Raw genomic sequence first — 18,229 nt, forward strand, 5'->3', positions numbered from 1 at the left:
GTGTTCTTCAGACCCTCTGCAGCTGGAGAAAGCTCCTTGCATGCACAGCGGAAGGGATCCAGCTTTCATCCACCCGTCTGTTGAAGCAGTTTGACCTCTGGCTTCCTCTGTGGGGCTGGAACCTAACATTTCATGCCCCTGGTGTCCAGTAGATTTTTTTCATGCAAATTTCCTTGTCAAAACTACAAACTGACATTTGATTGAAGGTCAGCCCCCTTTGTATTCCTGTCTTATATAGAAATTTTTATTTCATCTTTGGTTTTCAGGGCATTTGGAAGAAGTGTCACATGACAGGGAAATGACTGATATATTCCTTCTTTGTCCTCTTCAAGATTTTTCTACTTCCTTCATCTTCTTTTAAATTTTGTTGGGGGGGGGGTGTTTTAATTTCATCATTGAATACTTATATCATCTATGGAAGGAATCTGAGCTTGTTAACTGCAGGTGAATTGCTGGTAGATAATTTCTCTCTCTCTCTCTCTCTCTCTCTCTCTCTCTCTCTCTCTCTCTCTCTCTCTCTCACACACACACACACACACACACACACACACATAGTCACCATTTTTATTAGCAGAGTTAGCTCCTGTTTAACTGTGGAACTTGTACATCAATAGGCCTTCTTAGGAAAGTGGCTACCAAAGGTCAAATCAGGCCTTTTCCCTTTCTTTCCCTTTCTTTTCCTTTTTGTGTTTCTTTCTGGTAAAAACAAGGAATGATGGAACAGAATGTTTTAGTTCATTCATACTCAATTATTCTGAGGTCAGTTGATTAACACAGCAAACCAACTAGAGAGAAGAAAGTCATGTGTTCACTTGGTGTATCTTCAAATACCAAAGGAAGGGGGACTGGGAGATGCTATCAGGTGGGCATTTTTATCAGGCCTGTCTTTGTGGTACATAGGGAAGAACACAGAAAAACTCAGTACCATTGTGAAGCTGAGTATTAGAAAATTATAGTGCAAAAGGAACTGGAATGATTACGTTTAAAGAGACAGCACTTCTTGATTATAACACAAAATGTATAGCAGACAAAGGAGGTATTTTCAAGTAGTGCCTTGGAGAACTAAATAACCCTGGGCTAGGGTGCACATCTTGCTTCAAAATAAAAGAGACATCGGCCGTTGGAAGAAAGAGACTCTGAAAACAGAGGGAATGGTTTGAACCTGAGCTAGGTCACTTCCTAGGTATTTGACCTTGCATATGTTTTCTGAAACCCAAATTGCATATGTACAAGATGAGGACAATTACAGCTTCTCATATAGAGACTTGGTAGGCACACATTTTCCTCCTCCCCTTTTAAATACAATAATTACATATTGTTACATAACAAACACATAATAAAAATATAGTGTTGGGGAAAGGATATTTTCTTCAACAACTAGTGCAGGAAACACTGGATATCTACATATAGAAGAGTGAAACAAGACTTGTTTCTCTTACTTGTGTAAAAATCAACTTAAAGACTAAGACACAAAACTTTGAGTCTAATAGAAGGAAAACAAGTGAAACTCTTCAAGATATATGCATAGGCAAGGACTTTCTAAATAGGACTCCAGTAAGCTCAGGAAATAAGACCAAGAACTAATAAGATTGAAGTAAATTAAAAGGCTCCTGAACCAAAGAGGAAGCAATTGCCAGAGTGAAGTCTTACTACAGAATGAGAGAAAATATTTGCCAGCTATCCTTTGGACAGATTAATATCTAGAATATATAAAGAACTCAAAAAAGTAAATACCAAAAGAAAAAATAACCCAGTGAATAAACAAGTAAATAAATTGGAAAGCTCAAAAGTACAAATGACCAACAAATACATAAAGAAATGTTCAACACCCTTAGCCATCAGAGAAACGCAAATGAAAACGACACAAAGATTCCATCTCATTCCAGTCAGAATGGCAATCATCAAACAAACAAACTGGTATGAATCACCAGTATTCCTAGCTACTCAGAAGGCTGAGATCTGGAGGATCATGGTTCAAGGTTAGGCTGGCAGAAAAATCCATGAGACTCCATCACCAAAGTAACCAGCAAAAAGCCTGGCTGGTATAGCACTAAACAATGAAACTGAGCAAACCTCAGGCCTTGAGTTCAAGCCCGGATGCCATCAAGAAAAGAAATAACTGAAGCATTATGGAAATCAGTACAGAGACTCTTCAAAAAACTAAAAACAAAACTACTGTAATACCTTGCTATGCCATTCCTGGGCATATATCTGAAGGAGTGTGAGGCAATATTGAACAGAGACACCAGCAGGGTTATAGCAGCTCTATTCACGATGGCAAAGTCATGGAAATAGCCTAAGTGCCTATCAATAGATGGATGAAGACAATGTGGTATATGTACAGTGTATTCTGCAGCATAAATAAGAATAAAATCATGGTTGTCGGTAGGAACATGAATGGAACTGGAGATCAGCATGTTAAGTTAAATAAGCTGGAATCAGAAAGACAAGTACAGCACATTGTCTCTCATATGTGGAATCTAGGGGGAGAAAAGGATCATGAAAGCAGAGGCGGACCATTAGGAAAAACAAAAGGGATAAGGGAGGCAACTGAGGGTAATAGGAGAGGTGAGTATAACCAAAGTACATGATACACCTGTATGAACAAATCATAATGAAACTAAGTTTGCAACACACACACACACACACACACACACACACACACACACACACACACACACACACACACACACACACACACACACACACACACACACACACACACACACACACACACACACACACACACACACACACACACACACACACACACACACACACACACCCTAAAAGCCAATCTAGGTAACAATGCTGTGGGAAAAGGTGGAATTTTCCTTAAAAAATTAAAAAAAACTATTAATTAACATTACCACAGCTAAGAATTAGGTCAAGGATTTGTGTTCAAATGAACAGAAAGTGGAACAGAAGGACTTTTGGGATTCCTTTTGTAATAAAAAGTCTCAAACTTTTCTCCAAGAAAATACCTCTTTCTATGCCTCTCACCTCCATCTTCCAGTTTTATCAACTCTGTGAGCACTGGATAAAGCACGTGGCTTCTAGTTTTATCCCAGCTTTCTTATTTAGAAAGTCAGATGCTTGCCTGACAACCAACTTCTGCTTCCTTTTGGGAAAGGTGGAACATCCTTGTGGAATGTCACACATTTGCACTCACTCCTGGATTCTACAATAGTCTGTGTAGCATCTAAATGCACAGTAACTGCTTTTTAAAACATGTAAGGGAAATACCCAGGGAGAATCTAAAGAGCACGTGATCTTTGGCACACCTGTCTGGTGGAGTTCCAGGGTAAAGATATGTCAGGTGCACAACTCAAGGACCCATGGAGAGTTTCAAATCTCTGCTTGCTTCTTTCAAAGCTCAGGAACATAGGAAGTTTCTGCAATTCTACAACTTCCCTTCCCTTGTTCATTTCCTCCACAGACCCTTGGCCTTCACCATCCTCCCCACCTCAACCTCCCTCCCCAGGATCCAGCTCTTCTCCCTCTCAGGTATTTCTTTTATCTCTTCCTCTGCTTCTTTATCACGTACATTAGTAAGGCATTCTTTCCTATTTCAGAGAGGCTTCCTCCTTCTAAGTAGATAAGAAAGGAGGAAACCTCTTTGGTGAGCTTGTACAGTGGGGTGAGGTCACACCAGGCCAGCCTGGGTAAAAACTTCAGATGACCCTAACACAACCAAGGAAAGCTGGGCATGCCTGCATGAGCCTGTCACCTCAGCTATGTGGGAAGTATTAGTAGGAGGATCATGGTCCAGGTGTAAATAAGAAGATCCAGAGTTCAGGCTGCTGGGCAGGGAATGAATGTGAGCCTCTATGTGAAAAACAATGAGAGCAAAAAGGGCTGGCTGGAGTTGTGTGGATCAAGCGGCAGTGTAGTTTTAGTTGTGTGGGTGAAATGGGAAACGGTTGGGGATGGAGTGGTTTAGGCCAGGGAGGTGTACTCCTTAGTACTCACACCAATGAATAAGGTCGGTTGCAGGTAGGAAACTGGTAATTCAGCTCAGGTCTAGTGTATAGCAAGAAAGTCATCAATATACCAAAGGAATAGGCCCATGAGAAGCAGTAGGGAATGGCTTGTCCAAGCTGGCTGCCTCCCCTCCCCCAACTTGATGCTTGTCTCTTACTGAGGGGGGGGGGTTCATGTGAATCCACATGTGTTAATGCAAAAGTCATCCTCCCTCCATAGCACCTGCCTTCCTAACAGCCACTATCTGCTACACAGGCAAACACTACCCCCTGCACTTCCCTTTGCTTGGTTTTTGGGAGTTTGTACCAAGAGCTCTTGTGGTCATTAGGGACATCTGGATATGGTCCCCTAGTTAATACTATTAGCTCATGAAAGGTAGGCCGCTTTGGGGGTACACTCTGCTTTCCCTTTTAAAGGAACAGAGGCATGGGGCTGCATCCTGAGCTGCTTGCCTGCTGGCTTGCTAGCCAACAGGTCTCAGGGACCTTATGCCTATGGGCAGTGACCTGAAAAGGACCACCACGGAAAATCCCAAATCCTGCACCCCACAGGTACATACAAGTAAAAACTAAGCACCACTTTTTGAACAATTACTGGCTGTGGAGTTGGTTAACAGTGGGTAGGGGCTTCCTGCACAGGTGTTATAGTTGGGGAGAGCAAAACAGCTCTCATGGGATTTTTATTCCCAGGCCATCCTGTTTTCCCACTGAAAGAATCGAATTCCCTGCTTTATATGTATTCATAGAGTTGTGCCAAGTTTCCCTATATTCAATTGTAGAATATTTTCATCATTGTAAAGTGAGCGACTTTATTTCATGAACAGTCGCTTTCCATGCCCTCCACTGTAATTTTCTGTTGCTATAAAGTGGGCTTAAAAGAAGAAAAGCTGTGTCTTACAGCGTGGAAGGGGTACAGAGTTAGCACCGGAGTCAAGCATGTTGCCTCAATTTTAGTGATTTGTAAATAAGACCGAGATTTAAGTCCTGGCTTTGTCCTCTAAGTGGACTCCCACATTTCCAGGTAAGTTAACCTCTTTGAAGCTATTTTCCCAACAAGGTGAGAATAATAATTCCTAGCTGACAGCTAACTCAGATGAATCAACAGCAGTTAGTAGCATCTCTAACATGATGTAAGTGCTCATTACATGTGAATGAATATCATCAAATTTATTCCAGTCATGCACAGAATTCTGGAGGCCAGATTCCAGATCATTAGCTAACCCATCCTGTCCCCAGCCTAGCAGGTTTACCTCTGTACGTGGACTAGAGCTGTCATTTTACAGAGCAATGGAGAATGATGTCAGACCACCCTGGGCAGAGGAGTGAATGAGAACTCAGTGGGGAGACGTTAAGCTCAGAGTCCTTCTTCAGGAAACTGGGAAGATCCTGCAGGAGACAGCACTTCCAGTGTGACAGAGAGTTCAGGGCACTGAGAGTTCAGGGCAGCCACCCACATACCACTGGAGAAAGAAAAAGAGCAAGACTGGAGATCCCAGAGAAAAGGGGATCAAAGTCATAAGGATAAGGGAGAGGAAAGACCGTCCTGGAAATGGACATATTCTATGAATAACTCTATTAGCATTTTCAGAAACTCAGCTAGGAAAATAAAAGGTAATTGTCTTGTCCTGGCTCCCTTGTAAGTGGAGCCTGAGCTGAAGGATCAACTCTGTGTCTTTTGTTTGGGAAAATGATCCCAGAAAGCAGAGGCACAGGCCATCAGAAGGGGGACTGGAAGGAAGTAAAGTTTATACAAGGTGTTAGCCTTGTCTGTAGGCTTAATGCTGCTGGATCTTTCTGGATCCTTCCAGAGCCTCAGGAAACACCTTTCAGAGCTGCCTGCCTAGGGGAAAAAGGGCAAATCTTTATCTTGTGTTTCTCTTTCCCCTAGGCCTAAGATGGTGTGTTAGATGAAGCACTTGGCAGTTCTGGTGTGAGAACTTGTGAGAATGTCTCCTGCAACCATAGCTAAAAAAATAATCAAGGACTGAAGCAAAAGGGACAGGTTGTGTGACTGTAGAGCAGTGGCGCAGTGAAACCTTTCATCTCCAAATGACGACTGAGTTAAAAGCAGAATGGAGAACAGGTAAGAGATGTCCCACAATATGTTCACAAAAAATTAAAATTAAAATTAATAAAAAAAAGAGATGTCCCAAAGGAAGAGCTATCATTGAATACTCCTTACTTGACATTGTCATAGTTATTGCCACCACCTTATGTTGCAAATGAGAAAACGGATGCACAGAATGAATTATCCAATGTACTATAGAAGAAAAATCAGAAGCCAAGATCCAGCACAGAAGCACCTAACCTCTGCATTGTACAATTGTAATACACTAGGGTTGGCAAAAGCAGGGAAGGGAGAAAGGAGAGAAGAAATAAAGGGGGAAAAGAGGAGGAAGAGGAGGAAGAGGAGGAGGAGGAGGAGGAGGAGGAGGAGGAGGAGGAGGAGGAGAAGGAGGAGGAGGAGGGTATAAGTATTAGAAGTACTTGATTCCATCACATTTCGCTCTGCTTCTCTCCTCAGTAATCCATAAATGACTTCTATGACTTCTACTGAGTTCCAGGTAGAATTTACTTCCATTCAGGCCTTTCAAGATCACGGGTGATTTTATTCCACACAAGCTGGGCTGCACAGGGGCTCAGCTTGCTTAATTTACTCTTGGCTGAATTCTACTGAAATAATTTTGTGCTTACCACTAAGAATGACTTCCAAAGTGCATGTCATAAAGTTGACTTAAACTCATAAAGAATTTAAACATTCAAATGTATCTATCATAATTCTGTGTTTTTTGTTATTTTCATTATACTTTTTATTCTTTTTTATTGTGAAGATACTGTACTTACATGAGTAAGGTAATGACTACATTTCCTATCGAGCATTGTTACCCCACCTTTGTTTTTCCCTTACCATCCCTTCCCTCCCCAGCTCCCCAACTGTGTGTGTGTGTGTGTGTGTGTGTGTGTGTGTGTGTGTGTGTGTGTGTGTGTGTGTGTGTATTTTTAAAGGTAGCTGCTGCTACATTTGCCTATTGAGCCTTTGCTGAGTGGTGAGTTCAAATGAAGATGTGCCAGAAGGATCAAAGACCCATCAAGTTTGAAAAGTTCAGTGCAGAAAAAGTCCAATACCTCACTAGCAGTTCTTATATTGATTACTTACGTGATCCATACCATGTGGGACATAGTGGGTTAAACAAAATGCATTAAAATTAGTTTCTCATATTTTACTTTAGAAAATCTTAAATCACACACGTGGCTCACATTACTTATCACTGGGCCTAATCTTGCCTTTCTTACCCTCTCCAAAATTATTCTATTGTCCCAATCATTCCAGTGAGTATTTCTGACTCGCTCACCATCCCCAGTCTGTTCATAATCCTGGGCCTCCTTAGTTGCTTTCCATCTGTATGGAACATTCTTTACCTGGAATTCTTTACCCATTGGTTATTTCTCCCTTTCTTCCTTGACCTCTTTAGAGACCCTCTGCTCACTCTACGTAGATAAATCCATCACCCCCTCTGTTCTTACACGGACAGTTTTTTGTTTTTCTTTACGAGCAGTTAAAGAGGTACATTACACAGGTAGTTAGTGAAGAGATGAAGCGAATCGGGTTTAGTGTTTTCAAGTAACCAAACTTTTGGATATGTCCATTTTTTTTTCTTTTTAAAAATCATCCACCCGAGGGACGTTTTCATCTTCTGGCTTTGGCATTCCAAATCTGCCTTAGCTCTTCTCACATTGGCCCTGTGTCTTTCAGTCAGACTGAATGAGCAGCATGTAGAGGCCCCAGGGTCTTCCAGGAAGGGATGTGTGGCCTTCCTATGAGGAGAGGTTCCAGCCCACTCCTGTTCATGGGTTCTGGTTTTCTTTTAATCTGTCTTGTGTTTCTGGTGACAGTAGAGGGCAGCAGAGGTCTTTCCACAGGAAATTTTGAACAAAGAAGTCAAAGACTGGGATGTTCAGTTAAAGAAAGCCCTAGTCAAAGGGAAATAGCGAATAGAATGCATACTATGTCTAGGATAAGATTGGTGGTGGCAATTTTTCTTATATTGCTAATCATATACATCAGTGAAACTTCTTAAGAAATAGATTTTGCCTACTTGGAAGCATTGTAGCACTCTTGTTTGAAAAAAAATTATAGCCTTATGATTTATATTCCTAATCTTTTTCTTAACATATTTATTTTATCTAAAATTGTACAGCTCATGGGCTGACTCAGGGGTGTATGACTGGAGAAGGTTGACATTGATGCGTTCACATTATTTGGACTAGATGCTCATGCTCAGCTTGTGAGAATGAAAATTAATTTTTTTGTTTTTGTTTTTTCTTTTGTCGGTTGTGGGGCTTGATCTCTGGGCCTGGGCGCTGTCCCTCAGCTCTTCAGCTCCAGGCTAGTGCTCTACCACTTGAGCTACAGCGCCACTTCCAGTTTTCTGGTGGTTTATTGGAGATAAGGGTTTCATGGACTTTCCGGCCTGGGCTGGCTTTGAACTGCAATCCTCAGATTTCAGCCTCTTGAGTAGCTAGGATTACAGGCGTGAACCACCAGAGCCCGGCGAAAATTAGTTTTTGTGACATATAATTCTTGTAAAGAGTACTCTGCAAGGTGGGACCAAGTAGCTCATATCTATAATCTTAGCTACTCAGGAGGCTGGGATCTGAGGATTAATACTTGAAGCCAGCCCAGGTAAAAAAGTCTGTGATACTCCAATTGATCATCAAAAAGCTGAAAGTAATGCATGGTTCAAGTGGTAGGGCACTAGTCAAGATCACTAGTCTTGAGCACAAAAGCTCAAGGAGAGCACTCAGACCCTGAGTTCAAGCCCCAGTACTAATATGTGCACGCATGTATGGGCCCTCACATGCACATGCGTGGGTACACACACACATACACACACACACACACACACAAACACACACACAGAAGAGCACTCTGAAGGGCTTATCTTGCTCAACCCATTCTTATTAGAACATGGAGAGTTTTCAAGAAAAACAGATATCAATGACAATCGATTAATAACCTGAAAGAATGATGCGGGTAGCATGCTTGTGAATTTCTCAGATACACTCCTTGAGAACAAAAGGGGAGAAAAAGTGCAATTTCACCAGAAGTACTGTAGTGGTGAAAGTACCACCACCTAGTGATGTTTTAATACATTCTTAGCGAGAAACTTCTAGTAGACCAGAGGCATCAAAATGCATTTTTAAACTTTCAATACCTTTACAGAAATGATCACAGTTATCTTTTTTCCTTTATGTTTCAAAGACAATAGGATGGTTTAGGAAAAAAGCATTTGATGTGGACACACTGGCCAGGAAAGTTAGAAGCTGGAATCTTAAAGTGTCCTTTGTGAGCTATGTTCAGTAGGCCACCACCAAGATCCCAGCCTACCATGTTTCAGTAACAGGGCATTGAATTTCTGAGTTTCTCCTCAGAGAGAATCCATCCTACTGTTTGGATATCTGTTATTTACGTGGATATCTGCTAGCATTCTTGGTTTGCTTTTACTGGAAAACCTTGTGTCCTCTAAAAATTCTTTGTAAGAAAAACAGCCCCTGAATCCTTAGGGCCAGGGGAGAGAGACTTGCTTTGCTGAAGCATCATCACAGTTAATATATCAACAGTCAGTAGAAGATTTTGTTGCTGTTTATGGCCACACAAATCAGTCTCAGACTGGATTGTTTGAGCTTTGTTTGAATTCAATACTTAACTCTGAACTCTAGGTGTTTAAAATTTCCACTCAGTCTCAAGCATATAACCTAAGGAAATTGGATTCTCAGGAGATGGTCGAAGATAGCATTGAGCATGCCTTTTAGATATAAAATAGGATTAAAGAGCTTCATCCTGTTGAAATTATTTACTATCGGTGCTTCTGAATATAAATGTATTCCTAAAGGCAGTGAAATTTAAGGCAGTCATATGACAGAGAATAAGAAAATATTTCTATTATTGTACATGTGGGGTACTGAGAAAGAGATGAGGGGGAAAGGGCTACAAGGAGAACGTGAAATGGATGCAGCTAGACATCCTGTTTTGAATTTATGAAGACATTGTCAGGGGAGAATTCTATTTTCTCCTGTAGTTATTCTAGGCAACATGCACAAACCAACAAATTCTTATTCAAAAACCTAATCCAGGTTTAACAAGTGGGGGAAAAAGAGCATTGCTCTCTGAGTCTCTCCTTGTAGTGAGAAAGAATTGAATTAAGATTTGAGTTGTTATGGATAGATATGAAATGAACTATTCAGAACATTTGGAGTATATGTTTCATAAAAATCCAACGGTCCCTCCTTTATGCTGAGTACTATGAAGACTGATGGGGGATGGAACATATACATATATTCCCCCCAAATATAGTACATTAACATTTGAGACGGTAACAGAAGCAAAGATCTTGCTCATCTCCTCCCTCCATCTGGAGGAAAGGAATGAAGAAAAAAGATATTGGTAAGAATCCGAGCCAAGAGGTCTTACTAAATCTCTCCTAGTTTATTACTGTCAGTTCAGACCCCTTTCTGCAATTATGGCTCTCCAGGAGAGTATTAAGTACATAGTATTAAGTAGATAGGCTTCCTTCTTTCTATGACTCTTAATTTCTGAAGGCTCCATCACTTAGCCACATAAAACTGACAGGAAATGCATTGTGTGCTTATCTCTTGCCAATATGTTCTTTGTGATAGAGGTCTCAGCCATGGGTGTGGACAAGACACCAGTTTTTCTCCCCTGCTTTACAGAGATAAGCACAAAGAAGAAAAACAGCCTCTGGATGGGCAGAATACGGCATCTGGAAAGATGGAAAAATAGCCTAACACATTTAGTTGACAAATCTGTACAGTGCAATGCAAGCTAGTAAGAATGGGCAAAGCCTTGCAGGGTCAGGAATAAAATGTCAATGCTCAAATGTCAATGAAGAGGGGGAGTCTTCCCAGAAGACCCCAAATTCTGCTATCCTGCTTTATTTTCTCCACTTAATGAATTTTCTTCATTTTGTTTGACTTCCTCTCCTAGAATGTCAATCCCACACAGGAAATTTGGATGCAATTTGTACTTGTGTTTTCCGACACCAGAATAATGCCTGGTCTTTAGTATTTATTGAATGAATGAATGATGCATTATCATTTTAAAGGCATATTTTCCTTGTACAACTACTTAATAATAAAAGTGTATACTTTAAGTAGTAAATACACACAATATAATTGTACTAAATATGCATGATGTAAAAGTTACCATCGGAGCCTTTTTAAAGCAGCATTAGGAACATTTGCATTCAACTTTCTCTAGAATTCTTTTGACTCTGCAGAACTCAGAATCTATACTCACTAAATAATATCTACCCTCCATGCAAAAACCTCTAGCCCCAGGTAGAACTACCTTTCTATGTACTCTGTATGAATTTGAGTACTCCCTGTACCTCCTATAGGTAGACTCTAACAGTATTTTTGTTCTCTTGTGACTGGCTTGTGGCACTTAGCATTATGTGCACAGAGTTCCTCTGTGCTGTATCATGTGTCAAGATCTCTTTCCTTTCTCTGAGTAATACGCCACTGTATCTAGCGTGTTTTGTTTAGCTACCCGCCGTCAATGGATGGAAGTAGAGCTGCAGAATCTTGTGGCAAATCTATTAATCTCTTGAGGAAATGCCATCCTGCTTTCCACTGCAGCTGCCCCACCTGACAATGCCACCAGTGGTGCACAAGGGCTCCAGTGTTTCCATGACTTTGCCAGGACTTATTTTCTGTTTCCATTTTTTTGATGGGTGTGAAGGGTTATTTCATGTAGGGCTGATTTGCATTTTCTAGATGATTAGTGACGCTGAACCTCTTACCACCTGTGTCACTGCTGATTGGAACACTGAGGCTTCTCCTCTTCTCATGGCTCTGTGGCTTTCTAGGCAATGGAACACAAAGTTGTGCAGTCTCTCTCCTTGCCTGCTCCACACTGTCTGAGACTTGGTGTTTCTAAGTGTGTCTTTGCTGTCAATAAGAGATAAAGGCTTTTCCTTTTCTGTTTGGACACATGCTAGAAACCTGTGGGTTAAAGACCCATTTGGTCTTTCTCTCACTGACATCCATCTTTATGCTTCTCCAGGCAATTATCTCAGGGCAGTTACAAGGGTAAACAATTAAATGCTGGAATTAGGATGCCTACTACAAAGAGTTCCAGAGGCTCGCTGAGCAGATGACTCACTTCTATAATCACATCCCAGCACTCACCAATCAGATGTTTAAACTGAGCCACAGTTTCTCTTTCCTCTATTTCCATATTTTTTCACTCTGATCTTGCAGCATCTCACCTTTGAAGAGTTACTAGGAATCACTGACTTCCTGTAACTGTATCTTGTACATATTATCCCTATTAGTAAGTCTGAGAAAGATAGGGCGCGTGCTCACCTATGGGCACTTAGAACTCAGCCTGAATAAAGAACTGAAAGAGGGATTTCATATCTGCATGATAATTTTTTCTTCTTGTCAGAAATTTCAAAGTGTCTCAAGAACTATCATTGTGTGCTTACACCATTCGAGAGTTCCCTGTGTGGTGTGTGAGGGCTCATTCCAGCCAACATTTGCTCTTCCCTCAAGGTGGCCTTAAACTTGCACTAACTATGAGCTGAGGTGTTTACATTGCTGTAGAACATTAGAAATGTCCTCAGCCTCAGGGTTACTAGGTGGTTGCCTGCCGAGAAGGAAGACAGGAAAGTCATCTTTCCTTTCTTTATTGACTTCCTCTTGTCTTCAATTCTTAAAAAAAAAATTCTCCTAGCCAGCGCCAGTGTTCTCACGCCTGTAATCCTCGCTACTCAGGCGGCTGAGATCTGAAGGTCACGGTTCAAAGCCAGCCCAGGCAGGAAAGTCCGTGAAATTCCTACCTCCAATAAACCACTCAGAAAACCGGAAGTGGCGCTGTGGCTCTGTCCTTGAGCTGAAGAGCTGAGGGACAGCGCCCAGGCCCAGAGTTCAAGCTCCACGACCAACGAAAATAACAACAACAACAAAAAATTCTCCTAATTGTTCTCTATAAGCTTTTCTGTTCTAGCGGTCCACTTCTTCCAGTCTACTTCACTGGTCCTTGTTCCTCTTTTAGTCTTTGAATAGGGATGCTGCTAAATTTTCCTTGCTCAGTCTCCTGCATGTTCTCTTTCTTGTGAGCTCTAGTCACTTTATGTTTGAGAACATATATGCATGCACTGGGGCTTGAACTCAGGGCCCAGTGCTCTCATTTGGCTTTTTCACTGGAGGCTGCTGCTCTACCAAACTTTTGTGTCTACTTCTCTGCATAAGACCCAAATCCACATCAGTGACCATGGCCTTTCCTGAACTCTAGACATTCTGCCTAACCATCATCACACCAATCAAAACCCAAGGCTTCCCTGACCTCCTTTCTACCCATTGACTTAGCCATCCAACTAGCCTCCCTATCTTCCCCATGTTCCATTCTTCAGTCAACAGAATCAGACAGTACTTAAAGAAACAAAAGACTCGAAGAAGTAAAGATGTTAAAGGAGGTAAAGATTGGGGTACAGGGAAAGCTGCAAGGAAGAAATGGCATTGGGTGTTGGGCTTCGAGGGCTATGTAGAAGATGTTAGGTAGGCAGTGTTTGAGATGAAGAATAGGAGAGGTAGACATAGACTCATGGTTTGGGAAGGGGTAAGTTAACTGCCTTGGTTAGAAAATATTGTAGGGCTGGGAAGCTGGCTCAGTGGTAGAGCGCTTGTCTTGCATGCCTGAGGCCCTGGGTTCAATTCCTCAGCACCACATAAGCAAAAAGAAAAAAGCCGGAAGTGGCACTGTGGCTCAAGCGGTAGAGCGCTAGCCTTGAGCTGAAGAGCTGAGGGACAGCGCCCAAGCCCAGAGTTCAGGCCCCATGACCAGACCCCCCCTCCAAAAAAAAAAAAAAAGAAAATATTGTAGAATGTAAGAGGAATTTAAAGGAAAAACCAAGGATTCATAAGTTTATAGTAAGGAGTGTGTAAGTAAGGCTTTGAAGCAAGAGACCTTGAGAACACAGTATGGGCTTCCTAACAGCTTGCCTGAAATTATTCTAGGCTGCTAGAATAGAATATCAAAGGCTTACAAACAACATAAATGCATTCCTCACAGTTGTGGAGCCTTTGAAGTCCTAGATCAAGGCACTGATAAATATGCAGCCTGGTGGGGACTAGTTCCTGGCTCCTAGAAGATTGTCTTCTCACCGCGCCTGCCCAGGGAGGAGGCGGCAAAGGAGCAATCTTAGTCCTCTTCTAGAGAAGCACTAGTGCCATTCCTGAGGGTGCACCCTAGTCCCTCCCCAAGTTTATACCTCCAAAAAGCTTCCCAATGGGGATGTGGGGTTCTAATCTATACATTCACAAACATTTAGTCCATAACAAACTGCTCACATCATCTGAAGTCATCATCTATTGCGTTATAAACATGTCTTCTGTTCCCTGGGAAATATGAAGTACTTGGATAACGGTGTGCACTTGCTCACTCCTTCCTTAGCTCCCTCTCTGTGTCCTCCAGCGTGTCACCTGGAGCCCTGGAATTTAGCACGCATTCCAGTGATCACTAGATGAACAAGACAGACATCAAAGTAGAAATACAGAGTGAGCATCGCCAATCAATGACTCTAAAAATAAATGTTCATTTCGCACTCCCTTAAGCCTCCACACTTTCTGTCAATCCTTCCGGCCCTTCATGTATCCAGGTTCCCTTATCTCACTCAACCCGCTGGTCCTCCATGACAGACAGAGGAAGGGTTCCAAAGTCACCTGTGGGAGCCAGAATGACATGTGAACCTCTGAAAATACACTGCAAAGAGGGCTTAAAGGAATCATGCCTAAAGTTATATGGAAATGCCCTAAGAAGAACAACTAGCTATTGGAATGACATCTGAGTCACATAGAATATATCCATTCAAAAAATATTTTCTGGGTCAGGAAATGGTAGCACATGTCTGGAATCCCAGCTAGTCTAGAGGTGAAGGAAGATCACTCACTGACTGAGCCTGGCGAAAGTGTAAGAGCCTATGTCAAACAGAAATTAACAGCTAAAGAATTGGGGGTTATGGGTCGAATGGTATAGATTTGCAAGTGCTTGCTGGCATTATTGGGATTTATATAGATATATAAATATTACATTTGCATGTGTATACATATGTTAATGTATACACATGCATACACACATAGATAATTTTCTTTCTGCTAGGATCTGGAGGGTGCACATATAGGATACATGTCAGGACCCCTGTTTTAAAGATCTCTCAGTCTAACTGATGGTAAAATTCCATCATGTGGCAAGCAACTCTCATCATCTCAGTGAGCATCACATGAACACTTCATACAAAAAAAAAATCTGAGAGTCAGAGAAGACAAGTACCTTGCCCAATTGATGAGTTCCAAACTTTACAGTCTCTTCCCTACCACACACTCTCAGAAACTGAAAATGGAAGCATATACAAGGTCCTGTGAGCACTTAGAAAAGGGATTATACTTGAGGAGAGTCTGGGAAGTTCATAACAGAAGAACAATAGGCTGGCTGCTCTGTTATTTGCCATCATGAAACATGTCTGGCATCTATAGCTCATGTTAGAATGTTTTTCACCAGTCCTGTTGAATACTTAAAGGAGCAGAGAGACGAAAAGTCATTCTTGTGTTCTACCTGCATACCTGAGGTTACATGTAGAAATGATTTAGGGGTGACATTTCCTCAACAGTTTATTTGTCCCAACCAAAGCCTGTTGCCTGAGGCCTCTTCTCTCCTAATGCAATAACAAAAATGGAGGGGGTTTCATAATTCACTGCATTTTGTTCCAGAAAATAAAGTCAGGGCACTAAGGGAGACAGGCTCATCTTTTTTTCTCACCCAAATACTGTTGAGCTGATATAAATCAATTCATTTGCACTGAGTTTGGGATCAGACATTTGAGCCTTTATGTACAAAAGGCCAGCTACCATAGCCCTGCTTGAATAATTCATGTTGTTTGTCATGGCTCTTTCTTAAGCCTTTCTGTTAAATGTGAAGATTAGCTTTTTCTTTTTTTTTTTCTTCCTTAATCAAAGGTTGTTGGAGTCAGCTTTGAACAATTCCTCAAGCTGTACTGTTCGACTATTTGATTCAGTATTTTCAACACTGGGAAGCAGGCTGCTACTGGTTCTTAGGCCTGCTATTTTATTCAACACCTTAGTGAATGATGAATAGCTTGAAAGCCTAGAAGGCTATTTTCTAATTTCTCAAGGGTCTCTTTACCACCTAATTTTCTTTTCATCAAATGTTATTTACTGAGTAACTCCAATCAACTGTTCTGGTATTGTAGCTTGCTGTGATCCTGGCAGATAATAAATGTCAGTTATGGGGAGGGGGAAAGATATGTGCTTCAAATTTAATAAGATTGTTTGTTTGCTATTGGATCCACTTCCATCACAGTGAATCTCAGGAAGAGCAAGACCTTTGCTCAGCCATCTTGATAAGCTCTCCAGGGTCCTTGTTTGGTCTCCCTGGGAGTTTCTGTGTGTAAGAGATGAAAAGATTTTTAAGATCTAAGAAACAAAGCTATTTATCACATTATATTTCGTGTTTTGTAGACACAATAGGCATGCTGGTGTGCTATTAAGGAATACAGGAACTAAGATGTTAAATTAATAAGTCATATGGTGCCTGGCAGGAACAAAACCTTTGTGCCTTGCAAGGCAGCATGGTTGCAGTAGGATGTCACAGAGGGTGACCCTGTAGAAGGTGAGTCACAGTAGCCTTTTCTATACCACAGTAATCACTACTCATTAAACCAAGCTTTCTTTCATACTAAGCTCAGAATTCTTTTAACACTGTGTTCAGTAAAGTCACTGCCCATCTCAGGCTGACACAGTGAGGAAATTGTAGCCATCTCTGATATCTTGGGGCAAGTTAGGTCCAAATGCAAGAAAAGTTACACCCCGGGCCACGAACCTACATTAGACACATTCTCTCTTATGCAGTATCATAAAGTAATCTAATAAACGAGGAAATGTCTATATAATGGTAGCATTTTGGTTCCTCTTGCAGTGAGTTTTCCATGACAGCTTAGGGTGGTACCTTATGTCGGTAAGTGCAACTTATAAAGCAGTGTCAACTACTTTACTTCCTTTAAGGTCCACCCGTGGACCTTATTAATAGCAGGTCCCTCTTGCTTTAAAGCTCTAGTTAAGCAAGATCTCTGTGAGCTGGCTTTCCAGACCATCAGTATGAGCATCTTTTGGGTTACCAGCTGTACCATCTTTGACCTGACCCGTCCAGAGCACTGGCATATGGTATATAGATAACCTTCTGACTCCTGAATCCAAGTTTTTATACCTGGAATAGCAAGACCTGTTTCTATTGCCCCTTCCGAATTGAAGGCAAACAAAACATATTATATCATATGGTATTTTTTTAAAAAGACAGTTTTTCTAGTATTTTGAGCTCTTAATATGGTAGCTCTTCATTCCCATGTTTATTCCTCTAACTGTGGCTTAGGAGATTCTGTAAGAATTTTATATTACCTTCTGCTAAATACTAGTTAGTTAACCTTTAAGTTGTGTCCTCATAAAGTTTTTAACACTTTGGGAGATGAAGACTAGAAAGTATTCCTAGGATCCTTCTGAACTTGTGTTTTTATTTTTTTTTAATTTAATTTCATTGTCAAGAGGATGTACAGAGGGGTTACAGCAACATACATAAGGTAATGTGTACATGAACTTGTGTTTTTCAAAAATTAAGATCAGCCATTTGAGAGAAGACCATAACTTCTTCCAAATGAGTGCTAGACAACATTTCTGTCAATCAAGTTGATATATCAAGTATTAGCAATGGTTTCACTCTAGGAATAGTAGAGATATAGACATATATTATCTTCAGTACTACAGATTTTTTTCTATTATCTGTAAAAGAGTAAGTATGCCAGCTTCTCTGTCAACTTGGCCTCAGCCTTATTGGATGTCTTCCATCTTACAGGGGAGATATGCCCTGCCCTATAGAATGCCCAGCCCTAATGAGTTCTGGATTCGAGTTTAGGAACAAGATGGGCAGATGCAAGCTCTGAAAGTGAGAAGGAAGAAGAAGGAGGTTTTATTCCCTAGAGCTGATGGCCGCTTCCTGGAAAACTCATGCTTACAGACATAGGGATCTGGTCAGAATTTCCCAGAGACCCTCCAGAATTGTAGAGGACTCTGGATAAGCTCACAAGATCACCTGCTGTGAAGATTTACACTGAGCTCTCTGTGTGTCAGCCCTATTCTCTATTTCTAGAGCTTCCAAC

The 18,229-nt window shown here is 41.3% G+C and overlaps 1 long non-coding RNA gene across 5 annotated transcripts in view; it reads right to left on the reverse strand.

The window, feature by feature from the left end:
- Positions 1–18,229, reverse strand: part of LOC138824737 (uncharacterized) — a 67,734-nt gene that overhangs the window by 20,537 nt on the left and 28,968 nt on the right. For 3 of the 5 annotated variants that reach the window (XR_011371171.1, XR_011371169.1, XR_011371167.1), the window contains exon 8: positions 14,358–14,526. The exons of the other annotated variants lie outside the window; for them this stretch is intronic. This is a non-coding gene — a long non-coding RNA (uncharacterized lncRNA). The remainder of the gene's footprint in view (positions 1–14,357; positions 14,527–18,229) is intronic. 5 annotated transcript variants of the gene reach the window in all.

The sequence above is a fragment of the Dipodomys merriami genome, unplaced genomic scaffold (assembly GCF_024711535.1).
Source record: "Dipodomys merriami isolate MVZ:Mamm:240054 unplaced genomic scaffold, mDipMer1.0.p SCAF_13, whole genome shotgun sequence".
NCBI lineage: Eukaryota > Metazoa > Chordata > Mammalia > Rodentia > Heteromyidae > Dipodomys > Dipodomys merriami.